General features: G+C 46.1%; 1 long non-coding RNA gene across 1 annotated transcript; it reads left to right on the plus strand.

The window, feature by feature from the left end:
• The first annotated feature begins 1,953 nt into the window (after positions 1-1,953).
• Positions 1,954-4,325, plus strand: LOC111094531. Its single transcript, XR_005385544.1, has 3 exons — positions 1,954-2,095; positions 3,133-3,324; positions 3,897-4,325. It is a non-coding gene; the product is annotated as an uncharacterized LOC111094531 (long non-coding RNA).
• Positions 4,326-9,132: the final 4,807 nt, after the last annotated feature.

A 9,132-nucleotide genomic window follows, 5' to 3' on the forward strand; every position in this document is an offset into this window, starting at 1 on the left:
TGCCCCATCTCCCAGCCTTCATCCCTAACAACTGTCTGCAAACCCAGACCTCCTTGTAGGGCTTTCACCAGAAGACCATCTGGTTCATGCCTCCTTTCAGCCTAGCACTGGAGATGCCTTGGCTGGGGACTTCCTTTTCAATGGTACTTCTTTCTCAACATGTTTGCCCAGAGTGGCACTCCTCACAGCTTGGGGTGAATGGCTCTGTAGTCTCATTTACATTTTTCATTCCTTCTTAGCTTCAGGAACCCACAGATCTTCCAAGTAGGAGAGCAGACTATTTACCAGTTCTCTCTTTGTCCAAGAGAGAAGAGGGGCTGAAGATGGAGTTCAGTCGCCACTGGCCAATGATTTAATCAATCATGCCTAGGTAATGAAACCTCCATGAAAACCCAAAAGGACCAGGTCCCAAAAGCTTCCAGGTTAGGGAACCAGAACACTTTCACCTGCTGTCAGGTGAGGCTCCAAACCCCATAGGAAAATTAGTTCTTTTGTCCTGGACTTCACCCCGCATATCTCCATCTGGCTGTTGGTTCATATCCTTTTAAAGTCCTTTGTGGTATACACCAGTACTCTAGTAAGTCAATGGGTTTCCTGAGTTAAGTGAGCCGCTCTAGGAGAAGGGGGCCATGGGAACCTATGATTTATGGCTGGCCTGTTGGAAATACAGGTAACAACTGGGACTTGCCATTGGCCTCCCAAGCTAAAGGAGGTCATTAGAACCTCCAGTTTGGATGCAGACATGCTTTGTGTGGAGCCTTGTTCAGATTCTCAGTGAGGCCCTGAGAACACTGCTTGGGATAGCTGGGAATGTAGGGCTGTAGTTATCAAGAATGAGTGGGATGATGATGGTGTGAAAGGAAAGAAAGAGAAGTAAAACCAGAAGTAAAGGTTTCAGAAAAGAAGAAAAAGAGAGAGAGAAAAAAAACCAAGAGAAAGAATAGCAGGAAGAAACAAAGAGCTTAGAAGAACCTAAAGTGCTAGCACCAGAGAACAATTTGCAGATAAATCAGGGCTGGGCTAAAGAAATGACAGCCAGAGGCAGACCTCAAATCAGCCAAAGAAATGTTTGGTGTTAATAACAGAGCTTATGGAGTCATTCTTAGGAGGTGACTTCATGGATTTTGCAATGTTACCAAAAGATGCAACAGACACAATCTGAAAAGTCACTCCCTTGTGCAAGTTTGTGGAATCCTTGGATTGAGATGTGTGCTTTTCTCCAGAAATTGATGACTTGGAAAAGATTCCCACTTCATTGGCTATGCTTTGCAGTAACGCATAGAAGCAAGAAGGGCAAGCAGAAGAAAGGTATGAGTCCTGGAGCAGAACCAAAGGCCACCAGGAAAGACAGCCTGGACCGCAGGGCGGTGGTGTGATGGAGGAGACATGCAAGAGGCTGAAGACCTCGCGTGATGTTTGCATCTTCCCCTGGTGTCTCCTCTGTGCTGCACATGATCCCTTCAACGTGTGTCATAATTGTCTCTCCTTTTAGTCCTGCCAAATGTTACCATCAGAAGTGCTGGCTAATTTTGGTTTGTTTGTTTGTTTGTTTGTTTGTTTTGTTTTGTTTTGTTTGTTTTTAGATTTTATTTATTTGAGAGAGAGAGAGAGAAAGAGAGAGAGAGAGAGAAAGAAAGAAAATGCCGGGAAGAGCAGAGAGGGAAAAAGAGGAGAAGGAGAGAGAATCTGAAACAGACTCTGCACTGAGCACAGAGCTGGATGCGGGGCTGGATCCCACGACCCTGAGGTCATGACCTGAGCTGAAACCAAGTGTCGGATGCTCAACCAACTGAGCCATCCAGGCACTCTAGAAGTGCTTGCTATTTAACCTCTTGACAGGTTAGGTGCTAATTGGATCTAGCTGCCAAGGAGTTAAAATCTGGAAGCCCAGTTGCTACTAAATCATAGTTTTGGGGGAAAAAATCCTAATGATGTCACTGTGGCCTTCTGATTCCCTAGCAGCAGTGCCAGTAAATTGGAAACAAAGGTTGCCATTTGACCAAAGATCGGGTAGTGTCTGCTAACACCATTCCGGCTGCAGCACAGCTCCTTGAGCTGCTTCATAACTTGTCAAGGAGCGCAGTGTTCAAAAAAGGTATGTGGTGTGTGGGGAGTATTGAAAGGGAGCCGGAGGATTAAATAAACACATACACACATCGTAAAGAATAGTGCTCGTTTCTGAGTGGAGACACTGCTCTTGAAAAGCGACTAGTTTGATAAGTAAAAGTTAATCACCCAGGGATGCCTGGGTGGTGCAGTCGGTGAAGCCTCCAACTCTTAGATTGAGCTCAAGTGGTGATCTCAGGTCCTGAGATCAATCCATGCATCTGGCTCTGCACTCAGCATGGGGTCTGCTTAAGATTCTTTCTCTCCCCTTTCCTCTTCCCCTCCGCTCTGCTCTCTTTCTCTCTCCCTCTTCCTCTCTCAAATAAATAAATAAATAAATTTTTAAAAGCAAAACAAAAACTAAACAACCCAAACCCTCCGGCTTTGATGTTGAACGAAGTAAACTATGATTGCATTACAAACTGTAGGATCTCCTGAGCATCACTGCGTCTGGACTATCTAGTTTTTCATTAAAAAAAAAAAAAATTCAGGGGCATCCAGGTGGCTCAGCAGTTGAGTGTCTGCCTTTGGCTCAAGGCGTGACCCCGGAGTCCCAGGATTGAGTTCCATATCGGGCTCCCCAGAGGGAGCCTACTTCTCCCTCTGCCTGTGTCTCTGCCTCTCTCTCGAATAAATAAATAAAATCTTAAAAAAAAAAAATCAACTGCGCAAATTTGAAGTCTAATTGGCTTTATTACAGCAGACATGAATTGAGCAGCACCCCTAATCTAGCAGGTAGAGGGGCGCTCCGAGGAGTTGCAATTGATGGGAAGGTTTTTATAGGAAGGAGGGTGGGGCAAGGAAGTTACTAGCAAAGAAGAGAAAAGGGTATTGGTACCTCTTCCTTTTAAGGGAAGGGACCAGCAGTATTTCTTCATGGGGATGCCCTGACCTGTGCTCAGATGGCCTGAAAAACGGTCACATTTCTGAGAGAGTTTAACCCTGTAAATAAGTCTGGGTTTGCTGTCCTAGGGAGCAAATGACTCCATTTGGGGCTTATTGTTTCTTTTTCTAACATTTTATCAGGAAAATGTTACTGATGGAGCACTTTAAGACGGGAGAGAGAAAGTCTGCGTCTCTCTCATTTGCCTGATTGAAGTGTCTGGAACACAAAATCGCCTTTGTTCTCCACGCTCTGATGGGATGACTTTACCAGGGTTTTGGCATTTCCTTTCCCTTAGAAGACGTGCTCTCGGCAAACTGGACCAGTTCACAAGGGTTTGGCGAATTGTTATGTTAACAATTATGACATCTGCAATGTTTTATAAAGCAACTAATTTAATAAAATCACTAGTGTGAGGACTTAAAAAGGAGACTTTGAAACAAGGAGTTTGAAATTTATAGATTTGATTTTTTTTCCTAAAAAAAAAAAAATAGATACATGGTAATGAAACCAGGGATTTGTGGTTTTGAACCATAAGGGAAATGATTTATTTCAGTGCAGAGAGCCAAATAAAGAAAGTTGGCTACTCACGCCAGTCTTTGCACAGGGCCACATAATAATAGTAATGATGATATTATTTAAAGGCCCTTGAAATGCAGTGGTCTTCAGGCCCTTGGCGAAGTCTCAGAGGAACAGTTACATTTCTCCACCTGCATCTGGAAGCTTCTCTGGGCTCGTTTGTCTTTCCACACAGCCAGGCTGTGGTGCCAGAGCCACCGATTCTACTCGTCATACCCACCCTCAATTTTTTTCTCTCTAATTTTCCCCCCAAATTTCCTCCCAAACATCACAGCCCTCCCTTACTGACTCTATTTTCTTCTCTCCTTCCCCTGACCCCCCAACTCAGCATTTTATGAGATAAAGGAAGTTAATCTCCAGGCTTTTGAAGAGTCTGGCTTGCACCCACCACCCAGCTCAGCACAGAGGACCCTGGCCTGTAGCCTGAGTTACTGCGGAATTCGTTATAGAGGATCACGAGCACAGAAGCAGCAGGTGTGTTATCCACGACACCAGCTGGGCACAAACTTCTCACGAGAGATTTTTAGGAGCGTCTTTCTTTACCACAGGAACGCAGGCTCCTCCTCCTTCTCTGACTCCCCACCATCCTCAAACCCCTCGGTGTGTTTTGTATCCTTGCTTTGTGTCTGCTCATTATGAGCACGAGAAGGTCCTGCCTCTGCACGGCTGTCGGCTGTCCACGTCCAGGCCCACGAGGACCCAAAACATCCTGAATCCTTGTCATGGCAATCTCATGTATTCTTTAATAAATAATTTATTAAAGACCAAGTTATTAAAGGCAATTTCATTTATTTCATTTATTTCAAAGACCATTTGAGAAGAAAAACTGGGAGCACAAGCGAGCATAAAGAATAGGATACGGGCCTGATGGAAAGAAAACAACTGACACACAATCGCCTTTAGGCTCCAGGATATTCTATCTGCGGGTTCCAACATCCTCTCAAATTGCCCTATGGTTCTCTTCATCTTCTAGGGCAGCGAGGCACGGGCAGGCGACCTTCCCAGGTCATCCTGGGTGTAGTGGGGCAGGAGAGGAGCGCAGTGGCCTCCAGAAGTCTGCAGTCCTTCCTACTGGTCAGCCCAGGGCAGAGAGATTTCCAGGGAGGGGAAGAGAAGGGGCAGAGTCAGGGAGGGAGACAAAGTAGGGGTGGAAAGGCAGGCACACGGCCGCCCCAAGAGCAAAGGAGGGGACACGGCCCCGGGAGCCACGGGAAAACCCCTTCCCTGGGATAAGGTCACCTGTCTGCTCCTGATCCTGGCCTAAGCCCGTGCCTTGCTGGATACCACGACATGGAATGGGAGGCCTCTGCTTGGAAGATCGGACCGCATACTGGGTTTATAGGACTTGTCTCTCTTTGCCTCGGTTTGCCTGGTTACAGAGAGACAGGTGGCTCCCTGTGCTCTCATGATTCTCCGCCCCGTGCAGAGCTGCCTCTCCTCTCCCCCCGCCCTCACGCCACAGTAACTTAGGCATCTGGGAGCTGCAGAGACATTGGTAGTAAAAGGGGTCAGAGCTGGTCCATCTATACAGAACTTGTAAAGACCTGAGAGTTGAAAACTGGAAAGAGAGGCCGAGAGAAGGTGCAGGGCGTGTGATCTCTCAATTTTGAAGTCCAAGAGATCCAAATGCAAACTGCATTTCCCCCACTTAGCACATCTGGCCCTAGTGTAACTATTCTGAGACTTAGTTTTTCATTTGTAAAATAACGAAAATAAGGTGCTCAAAGCAAAGTATATCATCCGTCTGCCCTCACTCCTTTTCCCCTGTCCCCGTGGGTGGGAAGGAGCACGAGTGCCACCGGAGACGCCTTCCTCTAAAATCTTTCATAAGCTGAAAGGGCAGAAAGCAAAGAAGCAATTAACATTAATTCATATGGGGAAAAAGTATTGAGTGTCCCCAAACCCAAATACAACCTCCCTTAGGTTTTTCTGATACCTTAGGACACCTCTTGCTAAGGGATGCACAAAATACAGGGAGACAAACTCAGGTGCTCGTGGATGGCCTTCGAAACTCTGGTAGCTCTCTGACAGTGGCCCCCAAGGAAGGAGCCATGGGGCGCCCCTCCCTGCTGGGATGTCCACCCTATTTTCACTTTTTACCTTTTTTTCATAAAAGCAAAAGTCCTCTTCATATTTCTCTTGGTTACTGAAAGCAGCAACCAAGGTAGGTCTTTCGTAAACACAGAGTGGAGTAACCCGAACTTTTGAAAAGCCAGGGGGGTGGGGGGGATACCTGTGTTAGCAAAACAAAGTACTTGTTCTCATCTTTTCTTTTTGGTTTTTGTTTTGCAAGTGCTCCAGTCTAAGGACTCGGAGGACAGAAGAATCTCAAGATTTCGTGTCCCTAATGCCACCCTTCTGGATGATGTCAGAAATGATGGCTCCAAAGCTCTGACCTGGGGGGCTCAGCCAGGACGAAGCCAGGATCTTGTAGGGCTGGGTGCTTAAGATATCTGAAGAGAATGTTAGGGTAGGGAAAAAGAGGGAAGAGGGAAGAGGAAATGAGAGAGAAGGCCGTGGATGCTCTAAGAAAAATGGCGGGGAGAGGGGTTGCTGATACCCATCTCATAGGCCCCGAAAAAATTACTAATATGTATTAGGGGTAGATGATATTTATAATTATATAAGTATATATAAAAATATATATAGGTATATAATATTTATAAACCATATATATATATATATATATGGAGCCTAGCAAAGAGTAGTTCCTAAATAAGTGGTCATTATTATTTTGTCATTACTATCACAATGGCAGTTCATACTTACAAGTGATGAGGGTTCTTGGAGATGGTCTACTCCATGTTCCCACCCTCCTAGCTGTCAGTGTCCCCCCCCCCCCATCCTCTCTGTCCTCCCTCCGTCCCTCATGGTCCACTCGGCAATAGGCAACATATGCTCTTCATCTCATATATTCTGAACCCAAAGTGAGATAGGAAGCCAAGCAACAGGGCTTCCTACAGCCGCCTCTGGGACCTTTTTTATATGAAGCCATTTTTCTTGGGATGTCTTACCTGAGGTGCCGATATTATATTTTTCAGCCAAGATAGATAGTTAACTCTTATCAATGCTCTATTTACCTTTTAGTTTTGGGTTTCCATGATTGAAACCCAATCAAGCCCACAGTGAGTCCTTCGTCCATCAAACTGTCAACGACGCCTCCACGAGAGCTAGAAACATAGAGAATATTACGCCAACACTTGTATGTAAAAAGAAGGGCTCTCCTTTATAGGTAACATCTGGCAGAGTTTGTTAGAACGTTCTAGCCATGTGGCCATGCGAGGATCCACGCTGATAAATGAGAACCAGCACGGATGTGGGTACACGGGGGCTCCCCACTCCCCATGAAAATCATTCCAACCTTCCACCCAGTAGCTTTCCTCACAGTTTTGTCTTTTGTCTCTAATTTCAACCACATGTCTTTCTAGGTTTGAAGCTGCCTACCTCCCTACAAAACCTACATTTTGGCAAAAAAAAAAAATACCCTAGGCCTTGGAAGGTAAGGGATTTCGGGATCCTGCTTCGCTCTTGCACGCTTTCATTCTTGAGGCCTCTGCTCGTGGTTTTGCCTCACTCCCCACCTGGATGCCCACGTACCTGGGGCTCCCTCCTTTCATCACCCCCCATGCAGATCGGCCCACGGTGAGAGAGAAATGGCACAGGATCTGTATGTCTTCTGTCCGTCACACCGTGAACCAAGCAAGATGAGACACCCCACAAAAGCTCAAGGTTTGTGACTATTATGTACAAACAGATAATATTTGTTCTAATGTCTAAGCATATTTATCATCTTCTTGTAAGAAAACAAATTATTCCCCACTTGTTTCTGGCTCAACTGTATCATTTTGAGGGCAGAGGTGGGTCCCCAGCAAGGAGCAGGCTATTGGGAGTACAGTGAACCCATAAGCAGCCAGAGGCCAACTCATGAAAAACAGAACTCTTTATGTTACTTGAAAACCCTGCCTGCTTATTCTTTCTTGGAAATGTACTTAATTCCTCTCCCTCCCAACTCATTTTTTGACTTTTGAAAACCACTCCCCCTTCATTAGCACGGCCACTCACATCCCTCCCCCAAAAAAAGATGAGAGCCTTAAAGATTACAGCCAGTGGTTTAATCCTGTTGCATGATTTATTGCACAACAACAAATATTTCCTGCGCTCCCTGTCTTGTGGCAGACACTGAAGCTAGGCACTAAGGATTCAGCAGCGAAGAAAAAGCAAGCAGCAGTTTTACTCATACGAGATTTAAACTCCAGTGATAGGCAAATAGACAGTGAACACTGAATGTATGAAATATACAGCACGTCAGACGGTGGTGTGTGTTCGTGGAAGAAAAGGAACAGGGGGGTGGAGAATAGGAAATGCATTTAAACAGGAAGAGTGGGGGCACCAGGGTGGCTCAATGGTTGAGCATCTGCCTTCAGCCCAGGGTGTGATCCCGGGGTCCTGGGATCGAGTCCCACGTCAGGCTCCCTGCATGGAGCCTGCTTCTCCCTCTGCCTGTGTCTCTGCCTCTCTCTCTCTCTATGTCTCTCACGAATAAATAAATAAAATCTTCAAAAAAAAGAAAAAAGAACTTTGACTTTTATTCTGAGATGGAAGGCCACTGACAAAGGAGTCCCATGATCTCATTTGTACTTTTAAAAGGATTCTTCTGGTAGCCAACCTGAGAACGGAGCATGGGGGACTAAGAGAAAGAGCAGTGAGGCCAGATGATGGGCATGTTAGACGAGAAGAGATGGTGAGCACTGGTTGGCATCTGGGTGCACTCCACTGGCAAAACAGGTAAAACTAGAAGGTGAATTGGTTATGGATTCTTGGGGGGGGGGAAGAAATTCAAAGATGACACTAAGGTTCTTATCCTGAGAAAACGTAAGAATGAAATTGCCACTTACCGAGGTGCAAAGGATGAAGTAAGGGAATAAGTGGGAAGGGATGACCAGGCATGAGGTTTGAAACATGTCAAGTTTGGGATGTCCCATGGACGTCCCCGATTAAGGGCTGGGTGGGCAGCGGGTCGCAGGGGCGAGGTCAGAATTAGAGTCACACGTCCAGGAATCCATAGTTATAGAGGGTATTTAAAGCTGTGAGGCTGGATGGCTTTGTGTAAGAAATGAAGAGAAATAGAAAAGAGGAAAGGTCGGGACGTGATGCCCTGGGTTACTCTAGAGCTCAGAGATCCGCGAGGAAGAATCAGCAAAAGGGACGAGAGAAGGAACTGCCAATGAATTGGAAAGTAAGCCAGGGGAGTGTGGCACTCTGGGGGTCAAGGGAACCTCCTTAGAGGGTGCTCACCGATGTTACATGCTGCTGATGGGAGAGACATGGAGGAGGACTGGAAAGGAAGCCTAGGGACCAGGCTTCACAACAGGGAGGCTTTGGGGGATCTCAGCAAGAGCGCCTTGGTAGAGAAGTGGAGACCAACAATGACAGGGAGTAGGTCCCTAAAGAACATGGTTATTGGTTGCAGGGAGTAGGAAGGAGATTTCCAAGAAGTTTTACTCCAATGGGCAACAGAGACATGTGACAGTAACTGGACAAGGATGTGGGATCGAGATAACTTT

Source organism: Canis lupus, chromosome 38 (assembly GCF_011100685.1).
Source record: "Canis lupus familiaris isolate Mischka breed German Shepherd chromosome 38, alternate assembly UU_Cfam_GSD_1.0, whole genome shotgun sequence".
In the NCBI taxonomy this organism is placed as follows: Eukaryota; Metazoa; Chordata; class Mammalia; order Carnivora; family Canidae; genus Canis; species Canis lupus.